Source organism: Macrotis lagotis, chromosome X (assembly GCF_037893015.1).
Source record: "Macrotis lagotis isolate mMagLag1 chromosome X, bilby.v1.9.chrom.fasta, whole genome shotgun sequence".
Taxonomy (NCBI): Eukaryota; Metazoa; Chordata; class Mammalia; order Peramelemorphia; family Peramelidae; genus Macrotis; species Macrotis lagotis.
Window position 1 is genome coordinate 91,753,937 of NC_133666.1, and position 11,524 is coordinate 91,765,460.

At 38.1% G+C, this 11,524-nt stretch overlaps 1 long non-coding RNA gene across 12 annotated transcripts in view; it reads left to right on the forward strand.

Moving 5' to 3' along the window:
* Positions 1–11,524, forward strand: part of LOC141497619 (uncharacterized) — a 160,705-nt gene that overhangs the window by 139,541 nt on the left and 9,640 nt on the right. For 11 of the 12 annotated variants that reach the window (XR_012471376.1, XR_012471377.1, XR_012471375.1 and 8 more), the window contains 2 exons: positions 7,242–7,386; positions 9,438–9,536. This is a non-coding gene — a long non-coding RNA (uncharacterized LOC141497619). The remainder of the gene's footprint in view (positions 1–7,241; positions 7,387–9,437; positions 9,537–11,524) is intronic. The other variant, XR_012471379.1, reaches the window with a different exon arrangement.

Here is an 11,524-nt window from a genome sequence, read left to right on the forward strand (position 1 = left end):
AAAGGAACCATAGGGACCACTGAATCCAATTCCATTGCCTCATTTTTCCTTAACTCTAACTCTATTCAACATTATTTTCCCTCTCTGACAAGCAGAGGATCATAGAGGTGAAAGGTCTTTTAGACACCATCAAGCTCAATCTCATGAAATGACTAAGGTGAAAACTGAGGGTGACAATGGGATTTCTCCAGAGTAAGAGATCTTGATATAGAGTTGAAAATCAGTCAATCCTAAGAACACTGCCCTTAGCCCCAGGACACTTAACAAGTTTATCTCATACTTGCCATGTTTCCTAACCTTCCATATCTTTTGGTCTCATAGATCAATTGCTCACTGTCCCCAAAATGATCTCTTTACTCATTCCTTGACTTTTATAGGGTTCTCTTTCTCTTTTCTTCAGTTTTGTAACATATCTCTGAATCTCATCTCTATAACTGATTCTATCTAACTGTCTCTTGCCCTGTCTTAGGTTTAATCTGTTCATCTCCCTCGCCTTTTATGCTTCCTTTATTCATTCCCTCTCTCATTTTCCAATCTCTCTCATTCCACCCCACTCCCCCACTCTCTGCTCCACTCTTCTCTCCCTCCTCAAAATATTTTTCTTTCCTTGCTCTATTTCTTATCCAATTACCTCTTTTTATTTATTTTCCCTATTTCACCAGTAAGATCATAAATCTAGACCTAGGAGGAATCTAACTGGCCATAGAGTCCAACTTATCAAATCCCTATCTCAAAAGATGCAGAGGTAAAAATACTTTGCACAATTAGCCCAAGGTCAAACATGTATGGAAAATGTGAATTAGCATTCAATCTGAATCCACCCTGACTTCCATGACCAGTCCCCTCAGATACCTTACTATCCACAGAAACCTTTCTCTTTCTCTCTGTGTTCTACTTAGTATCTACTTCATTGTCCCTCTGATTTTAAAATTATTAGTCTCTTCATTTTCTCTCTGCCACTGATATTGTAAGAAATTAAGAACTAGAATGAACCATAAAGCCCAATGACTCCAATTTCATCATTTTTAAATAGAAGAAAGCGATTTAGACCATTCCAGTGACTTATCCAGAATTACACAGCTAGTAAGCATGTTTGAATCAGAATTTGAAATCAGGGCTCATGTCTGTCCAGGATAGGGTTCTTTCCTCTAGATGACCTGACTGTACCATTTCACACATTGCTCCTGACCCTCATTGCTAGGAGCCCCTTCTCTCTCTCTTCTTTGCTGCTAACTTCCCTCCAACTCTCTCTCACACAAATTTCCAAGGGGCTTCCTTTTTTCTTATTTTCTCATCCACTCATCTTATAACATGACTTATCAGACCTATGCTCTATGAAGCCTCAGTAGGTACAACAGTACAGTGGTGGGGGAAAAAACCAGTGAAAGCACATATACCATATTTCCCCATGTATAAAAGACACCTTTATTTTGAGGCCAGCAGTTTGAATAAAAAAGAAAGGTATTATATAAAGATATTGAACTCAAGTTCTATTCATCAAGAAATTCAAGTATCTTCTGCTCATAGCTTTCAGGCATCTTTTGGGCAAGTGTGGTGCATAGAAGCATGCTTAGTCCATTCCATTTCATGAACTGAAGAACCAATTTGTCTTCCTGGGAAATCAGTTCCTGCTTTTTCATCAGCAATTCTTCTTGTCTTCTGCCAAACCATCTTTGTGGACGCAGGAATTTCTTTTCTTTTTTAGGTTTTTGCAAGGCAAATGGGGTTATGTGGCTTGCCCAAGGTCATACAGCTAGGTAATTATTAAGTGTCTGAGGCTGGATTTGAACTCAGGTACTCCTGACTCCAGGGCTGGTGCTCTATCCACTACACCACCTAACCACCCCAATACAGGAATTTCAATAGCCCTTGTTCTTTGTTCTCCACTTCCCTCTTTAACTCAGGTCATTTTGGCTGTCTTGCCTCTCATGTCCTTCTTCTTCCCTGGTGTCTTCAGTAGGATTTCTTCTTCCATTAGCCAGTCTCAGATTGTTTTCTCAGTTGGAGGAGGCCCAAACTGATTGTCTGCAGCATGACTTCCATTCACTTTTGCACACTGGATCACATTTAATTTGAAATCATCTCTGGACAAAAATCTCTGGCCAAACTGAACCTAAATATACTGGTAACAAATGGGAAACAATGAGCACAAAGACAACAAACGTGAAAAAAGTGGAAAATGCAAGAAAAACAATCAACAACAAGTGGATAAGACATTCCCAAATTTTTTGAAAAAGGGCAAGTCTTAAACATTGGGAAATATAGTAGTTTAAGATAGCATCATATTCAAGGAACAGACGGGAAGATAATATCACTGCATCCCAAAGTTAGTGGGGGAATATATGCAGTAGTATAAGGAAATGGAGAAAGAGCAAGTTGTGAAGGGATTTGCCTTCCAACGAGAATATTTTACCTTTGATACCAAAGGAAATAAGGAGTCACTGAAATTTATTGAGTGGGGATGTCATGATAACATCTGCCCTTTAGGGAAAAACAATCTATTGACCCAATGGAAGGTGGATTGGAGGTGAAGCCATTATTGCCATGGCCCAGGTGTGGGAGCAGGATCGGGTGCATTCAAGAGATGTTAGGAAGGTACAATTCTGTCTTTTTTGATTCAGATTAAACCATAATGATTCCTGCAAACCATCAAAATGCCACTGTACTCAGCCCTGATCCACTACTTCCCCTTCTTTCCTTTACTGCTACTTTCTCAATCGTTTCCTCAATCTTATTTCATTCTACCATCAGGACTAATACCCTTCAAACTACTTGATCTCTCCTCTGAAAATTTAGCACATTTTTCTCATACTTCTGAAATTCCTGTCAAAAATTTATTCTTCCCTGATCAAAATGGAAACTTCAAGAATTATAGTTTCTATAATCACCAAAAAAATGCTTCCAATGTGGTTTATTCAGCAATTAAATTCAGTTATATCATGGCAGGCCATGATTACTTTTAGAAGTTTTTATTGAAACAATAGACAATATTTTTTGTTTTGCCATTTTATTAAGAGCTCTGAGGTAGCTCTGCTTAGTTGACTAAAATGTTTAGTAATCCCACAAGCAGGCCACATAAAATCACAGCATTTTGGACAGCCCTAAGCTAAATGATTCTCAGAAGGTTAAAAACAGTCAGATAATTTACTTTCCTAAAATGAAATTGCTTATTCCCTTATTTCATTTTGCTTTCTAACTAAATAAGCCTCTTTCTTTCCAACAGAAATTTATTAGGCTGATTTTAAACAATGGATAATACTTAAAAGCATCTAACTGCAAAAGTGTCTGCTTCATATTTTCACCATTTTTGAAATCACTGAAGGCAAAACTTGCAAACCAACTCCATCTCCATTAAGGGCTGAAACACTTTTACTCAGTGAAATCATTTTCCTTACATAAAAGCAATAAGTCCTTTATAATCCAGGAAAGGAAGAGAATGCCATAAGGCTTAAGGTAAATTTTGGATGTTAATTCAAAGTTTCCATTTTGAGCTCTTCTAAGGACCTTTACAATAAAGTCAATAAGATACTGCACATATATGAAAATATTCAAACTGCAGGCTCATCAGTATTTGTAAATACATATGAAACAGAAAAAAAAATGTCACTACTAAATTTGTTCTCTAATTAACTTGCATTTCCATAAATTTTTACAAATGGGTAAAGATTCACTCCTTTCCTCTGCTGTCTTTCTGTCTTTCTCTCTGTATGTCTCTGTCACTAACTCTCATTCCTCCTATTTTCTATTCCTAACTTAGGGAAAATTACGTATGCAGAGAAAATACTATGTCCTTTGTACTTCTGGAAATTTCAGAGGAAAGTTCTCCTTCTTTTCCCTCTTCTTCCTTTGGCTGATCAGATGACAGGAAAAACATCAATTCCAATACAAGAACACAAAATACAGTCCATGTTGTCACCATATATTATGTATTACACGGGACAACTCGAAATAAACAAAACACTGCTCTTGTTCTCCTTAAGTCATGGGACCCAAGATCTTCTACTGTGACTCTAAGGTACATTATTAAAGGTATAAGATGAATTGATAAAGGACAATCCTGAGGCAAGAGATGACCTAGCATCATGGCAGTTTCGCTGGTTCTTCATTTGGTCCAATCTCCCCACAGGCTGAACTAGTACTTCATTCCACAGTCTGTGCTACTGAAGAATTTACAGACAGTAAGATTCTCCCTAAAATACAAATGGTATGTATTGGATCCTGGAGTTAGATCAGGAATCTATGATTGCCTGGGACTCTCCCTGGGAGGAGATCCATTCAAGGTCCACATTCAGGTCTTTATAGTCCTTTGTCTCATAACAGGTTTGGGCTTATAATTCACTCATACAATCACTTGCCAATTCCCTTCAAACAAACTTTCAGCCTAACCAGATGCCTTCCTCTATTCATTTCATGGTGGAATGGAGGATGTTCTTTGAGGTCATGGAGCTCCTGGTTCTATCTTCAATCTTGGACCCAGATCTTGTGCTGACCAGGGAAAAGAATTGTCCCTCCTATTGAGGAATGAGCATCAACTTCCATATCTTGCTTTCAACATTTCCTAAGAGAAATCTTGAGAAGTAGGTGTGGCTACCAAGATGGATAGACTAGCCTTGGTCAATGATTATAAATAAGACAAGACCCTGCACAGAACTGTTCTTTCTACAAAGATAAAACAAAGAAAAACAATGAAGCATGTGTTTCACTCTGGTCTCCTTTGCACCAATGAAATTTAGATAAAATGATTCATTGCCCAATGAGGTGGAGCTACAGCACCATGGGAGGCTGGAAATGTAGGGGGAAAATGACCATATATGTGCTTCAAGAGGCCCAAGTGTCCTGTCTCTTCACCAACTCAGCATGAATCACATTGACCCTCTTTATAACTGTAAATTATTATTGAATCATTCTCTCAACTTCTTTATAGAAGGACAATAGCTAACCAGAAGCCAGTGACCTTAGATAAACGACAGCATGCTAAACTTAAAGCAATGTTACTTGTTTTTGTAGTTCATCCTTTGTTTTTAAAGAGTATTCATGACAATATGATGATGGTGTAAAATACTGCATGGTGGGTCATACTTTGGGCAAATGAACTGGATCTAAGTGTGACTGAGTTTAAAATTTTATTATCTGCACTATCTCTTCCTGAATTTTCAAAGTCCAATAATAAAAGAAAAATCAAGTCAATTGTCTATGCCCTGAGTGTCAGGGGATGATCTTGGCAACTTTGATGTTGGACCAAGCTCTAAGAAATCCAACACCACCTGCTCTAGCTCCCTTCATTGTCATTGGAACAAATCACCTCATATGATAACTCCAACATGCTAAATCTTAATATGTTTTGAGGTAGCATCCCCCAACTCACTCAAAGATTTAAGGCCTTCCTTAAAATTTTCCACCTGATTTAGCCTACTACTAGGCTACTAATGAAGGTTTCTCTCCATGAATAGTAATGACAGCTTTCTAAGGAACAAATTTATGTTTTACAAACTTTCAGGCACTGAGGTTATAATGACAATAAACAACATTCTATAGGCATTTCACAAGAGAGGGACAGGGAGAGAGATCAAAGGAATTGAGCCAATGGATAAAAGGAGAGGGGGATTTGGAAGGAAAACCAAAGGTTTTTATCACCAATTTGTCCATTTTACTATCTTCACATTTCTTACATATGACACCTCTGCCCTCTGTCCTCTGACACTGCTACCATTTTGCGGTAATTCCTCATCATTTCATGCCAGAACTACTGAAAGAGCCTTTTTGTTGCTCTTCTTGCCTCCATTCTCACCCTACTCCACTCCATTTTCCATTCAGCTGTCCAAATGATTGAGTCCAACCATGGAATTATAGCATTTAATTACTTCTAGTGTTTGCAGGATGAAATTTAAAAAAAACACCCTCTGGTTGGGGACAGTTAGGTGACACAATGGATAGAACACTGGTCCAGGAGTCAGAAGGACCTGAATTCAAATTCAGCCTCAGACAATTTATAATTACTTAGTTATATGACCCTGGGCAAGTCACTTAGCTGGATTGCCTTGTAAAAAGTCAAAACAAAACAAAACAAAACAACAACAACAACCATAAAACCTCTATGGTTGACATTCAAAGTTCTTTCTAATCAGCCATCTTTCCAGTCTTCTTTCATCTTACACTCTCCTATTCATAAATGTTGTGATCCAATGACATTGACTCCTTGTTCCTAAATTAGTTGCCCCATCTTCTAACTCTCACCATTGTCACAGACTGTCCTCCATATCTTCAATAGTCTCCATTCTGAATAAAGCTTATTTAGCGTCCAAAAAAAGCTAAAATTAAAAAAAAAGCTTCTTTGGCTTCCTTCAAGTACCAGCTGACATTCTACCTTTCACAGAAAATTTTATCCCAGTCCCTTAATTCTAATGCCTTCTTATTTCAAATGTATTTCAAATATATCATATATATATATATATATATATCTGGTTTGTACATAGATATTGACATGTTATCTTTACCATTAGACTGGGAGCTCCTTAAGAGCAGAGAATACCTTTGACCTGACTTTACATTTTCAGTGTTTAGCATGATGGCAGACATGCTGTAGGTGATTAATGACTGTTGACTGTAGCATTCTCTATGCAAGGAAAGGAAATAAGAAGAAAGGACCAAATATTATTAAAATTGAGAAAAGAAGTTATTTTGGACAAACATGCATGGTCTCTTACCCAAGGATAGTCAGAACTTGTTACAACTGGGAATAAGACTTTGATTTTTACCTTTTATCCTTTACCTTTCAATCTCTCCCTTACTTGGGGTTTCCTTCCTCTATTGCTTTCTCTATTTCTCTATCTCTAGGCTCTGTCTCTTTCCTTCTATTACCCTGTCTCTCTCATATCATCACCTCCTCAAAAACCTTTGCTTCTTACTCTACTTTCCACCAATAGGCAAGTGATCTTTTCTTTTCCTACTATATTGACAATCATCATAGTTTTACAGCGAACCCTAGAGGCCATTGGTTACAATTATATCATATTAAAACAGCAGAATGAGGCTTAGACTGACAAACTGAATAACCAAGGGTCAAATGTTTTTCCTGACATGAACTAGAATTTGAACCCAGGTCTTTCTGACTTCCAAGATGAAGCCAATAGAATATCTAGCTGTTTTGATCTATATACTCTCCTCAGTCCCCAAATGTCTGTTTCTTATGGACAATCTCTTCATCCTCAATGACTGACTCTCTCTGTCTCTCTATGTTCCAGGACTAATCACAAGTGGACATCCAATTCCTTCACTGGAATCTAGAGGATTATAGATCTGGAGAGCCCTTAGATACCACCAAATCCAGTCCCATAAACTAAAGGAGATGAAAACAGATGCTGACAGTAGTTAATGGACTTCTACAGAGTAAGACAGCTCTTCTTCCCCTTAGGTGCAACTTAAATCAAACAGACACTACAAAGTATAATGGTCTTACCACTAAAATGCATAATTGTCCTTCATTTCCCAAGTATTTTATACTTTTACATCTTTTCATTTCCTTACTCAACTGCAAACTGGCCTCCAAAACGATATCTTCATTCATTTCTTTGTCTATTATCATGTGATTTTCTTTCTATGGTTCTCTTTTTCTATCTGTTTCTGTCTCTGTATATCTCAAAGTTTTGCTCTGTATCTCTGTCTCGCTGTCAATTTGCATACAACTGTGTGTTACCTTTCTCTTTGTCACTGTTCTTTGTGTTTCTGTCTCTATTTCACTCTGTCTCCCCCCACACTTTTATGAATCTCCTTTCCCCTCCTACTTCCCTCTGCTTCCTCCTCAAAAGCTTTTTCTCCTTAATCTAATTTCCATCCACTAATAATTGTTGTTTTCTTTTCATAACTATAATCATAATTTGTAGTTGAAAGTCAACTCTGAGGTCCTTTTATCCAACCCTATTTTAACACAAAAGAGCAATTAGCCTTATACACCTGAATTGGATTGTCCAGAGTCAAACATTTATTCTTAATGTTGACTGGGATTTGAAGTCTGGTCATTCTGTCCTCAAAGAAGAGACCACTTGAGACCTGGCTGTTTGACTCTGCACTTTCCGGCCCTGCACACTTCTATTCCTTGTGGATGCTTCTGCTGTCTCCTTCTCATGGGCATTGCCAGATTCCCTCCATCTCTATCTCACTATTCCAAGCTTCATTATAAATAAATAAACTTTTCTCTCTCTGTCATCCAGACAATCAGAGAGCTGTAGTGTCTTTAGACCTCAACAAATCAGAATAAATTTAATGAAGAGGAAACTAAGGCTGACAATGGTTAGGCAACTTCTCCAGAGGAACATAGCCAGTCAATGACAGTGGTGGATTTAAAGACAAAGAATCAACTCCAAGTAGGGGCTTTTCTTTCTCTTTTTCTATTTATCTTGATCTTTCTTACTGACTCTCTTCTTGTCTCTCTGTCTCTCTTGCTGTCTCTTTCTCTACTTATCTCTTTCCCCCTGTCTCTCTCTGATTTTAGTACTCTATTTCTCTCTGTTTCTGTCACTGTCTCTTTATCTAGTACCATATTTTTCCCCTCTCCCTTTCTATATCTTTTGCTATATATATTTTGCTCACAAGCTTTGTTCCTTGCTCTCATTCCCCTTTCATAAATAAATAGCCTATTCTTATATGATCATAGCTCAGGAGAAGGACTTAACCATATGATCTATTGTGTCCACTTCAGTTTAATTATGAGAGAAGAGACAGGGGCTTAAAAGCTAAGTTACAATCATAAAAAAATATGAACTAGGATATTAATTCAGGTCCCCAAGAACAGACTATGAAGAGACATAGCTGAGTGACATTCAGATCCTTTACAGCCCCTTCCTAGGTGCCCCTTCTCTGTCTGTATTCACTTTTATGCTCTGTTCCCTCTATCTCATATTTTCTTCTCCCACCCCAAGTCCACCAGAGCTTTCTATGCTCTCTCTGGTACCTATAGGATTATAGAGTTTTGGTATCAGGACCTACCTTCAAGTCTAGGGCCTACACAGAAAACTGCAACTGACAGTGGTTAAAGGCCTTCTCCAGAGTCACTTTCTCATCAGCAGTTGATGTGTGATTTAAACTCAGTGAATTAAAATGTGATGCATCATCCGCTATGACTCCTAGCTGACTGGCACTGCCACTGAGAATTGCCCCTTCCTTGCCTCTGATCTCTTTCCTCAGTCACTCACTGTCCTCTCCAATGGACTCTGTCATTCTTTCTTTGACCATTATCAAGTGGGTCTCTTTCTCTCTGTTTCTCTCTATCAATGTCTCTTTTGCTGTCTCTGGTTCTCTGGAACAACTAGCTCCCTCTCCCCAAACCAAGTCCCATTGTGATTATCTTTACTTTTTATGTCTCTCCTCTACTCAGGGCATATTCTTTCTAAGTCTTTCTCTCTGCAGAAAAAAAGCAGCTATTTTCTCTTTGTCATTCACAGGCATGTTGAACTGGAAGGAAATGAAAAGCTCTCCAAGTGAAAGGCATTTTTCTTCAAAGAAGGAAATCATGTCTGGGAGAGATTAAAGACCTTATCTAGGTAACCCAGTGAGGCAGAATTTGAACTCAGTCACTTATGACTCCAAATACCAATGCTCTTCATTTCTCATCCAGCTACTTTCTGGAATTTACAATCAGTTCCAAGAGCCTCTTTTTCCAGGAACATCTCTTCAGACCTAGAATTTACTTCTTAGAAGAACCATCAAACCATGGGGTATATCTCTCTCTGAATAGGCGATTCCCAAACCTCCGTTTGTGGAGGGCACCCATGCCACTCAGCTCTATGTTTCCTACCTGGATACTCTCAGGACAGCTGCATCTTGATTTCATCCTGGGGACCCTCCTCCCATGAGCCACATTCACTTTTAGGCTTCCTTTACTATGCTAGATTCCACCCTCTGATGCATGTCCTTGAGGGCAGGGTTTCTATTTTTGTTTCCTTTACTTTTCTTTCCAGAGTATAGTATGCTGCCTGGTATATATGACAAGCTCAATAAATTCTTGGTGGATAACTGGCTAACTCTGCATATCATGTCCCTGAGCTGTCTCTCTCCCAATCTTCACCAGTGAAGTTGCCCCTCCCTCAATGCTCCCAAAATTAGAAGGAAAACAGAAAGCTAGGAAACAAACTTCACAAGGGATTCAAAGGTCTCATTTCTAAAATACATAGAGAATTGTATCAAATTTATAAGGTTACAATCATTTCCCAAATGATGAAGTGTCAAAGGACATGAATAGACAGTTTTCAAAATAAGAAATTAAAGCTATATATAATCATATGAAAAATGCTCCAAATCATTATTGATTAGAGAAAAGCAAATTAAAACAACTATGAGGTATCATCTCATACCTACCAGATTGGCTGAGATGAGAAAAAAGGCAATATGATTAATGTTGGAGAAGTTGTGGGAGAATTGGGACATTGATACATTGCTGGAGGAGTTGTGAATGGATCCAACTATTCTGGAGAGCAATGTGGAATTATGCTCAAAGAGCAATAAAAATGTTCATTCTCTTTGACCCAGAAATTCTAATTCTAGGCCTATATCCAGAAGAAATCAGTAAAAATGTGGAAAGTCTCACATGTTCCAAAATATTCATAGCATCTCTTTTTGTAGTGGCATCATCTGGGGAATGGTTAAACAAGTTATGGTAGATGCTATGGAATGTTATTGTTCGATAACAAACCATAAATGGCGGGGCTTTAGAGGATCTGATCCTGAGTGAAGGGAGCAAAACCAAGAGAACATTGTACACATAAACAACAACATTGTGAGATGATCAGCTTTCATGGAAGTAGCTCTTCTCAGCAGTTCAGAGGGCTAGGACAACTGTATCAGACCAGCTATGGACAATATTATCTCTATCTAGAGGAAGAAAAAAAACAAAAACAAAAAATACAACCTTTCAGAATCTGATGAACACTATAAAAATTATCTCTTATGTATCTCTTTCCCTTAATCCCAATTCCTCATACATTAAAGGACTCATCTATAAACGTGTTTATCAGACATATTTATGTACAATGTTAACCTGAGTGTTCACTGCTAAGGGGAGGAGGGTGGGAAGGGAGGGTAGAAGAAAATTTTGTAACTTCAAAATATGCATATGTGGGGGCAGATAGCTGCTGCAGTGGATAACAGTACTGGCCCTGAAGTTAGGAGAAGGGTAGTTCAAATTCTGCCTCAGACACTAAATAATTGCCTAGCTGTGTGACCTTGAGCAAGTCACTTAATCCCATTGCCTTACATAAATAAAAATAAAAACTGTAGTTTCAAAAAATATACATATGCATATGGATTAATACTAAAAAAAATTTTTAAATCTGTCGAAAAAAGAAGTTGACTTCCTCTCTGTTTCCCTCACCTTTGGGTCTCTGCCTCTGTCTCTCACCTCACTACACTCTGGCCCCCTACACAATGCCTTTGCCATGAGGGTGCTTCTTGACGTTTCTATATCTTTATTTCTTTCTGTCACTTTGTTTCTCTCTCTTTTACTCTAACCACCTACATTTCTCTCATGTCCCAA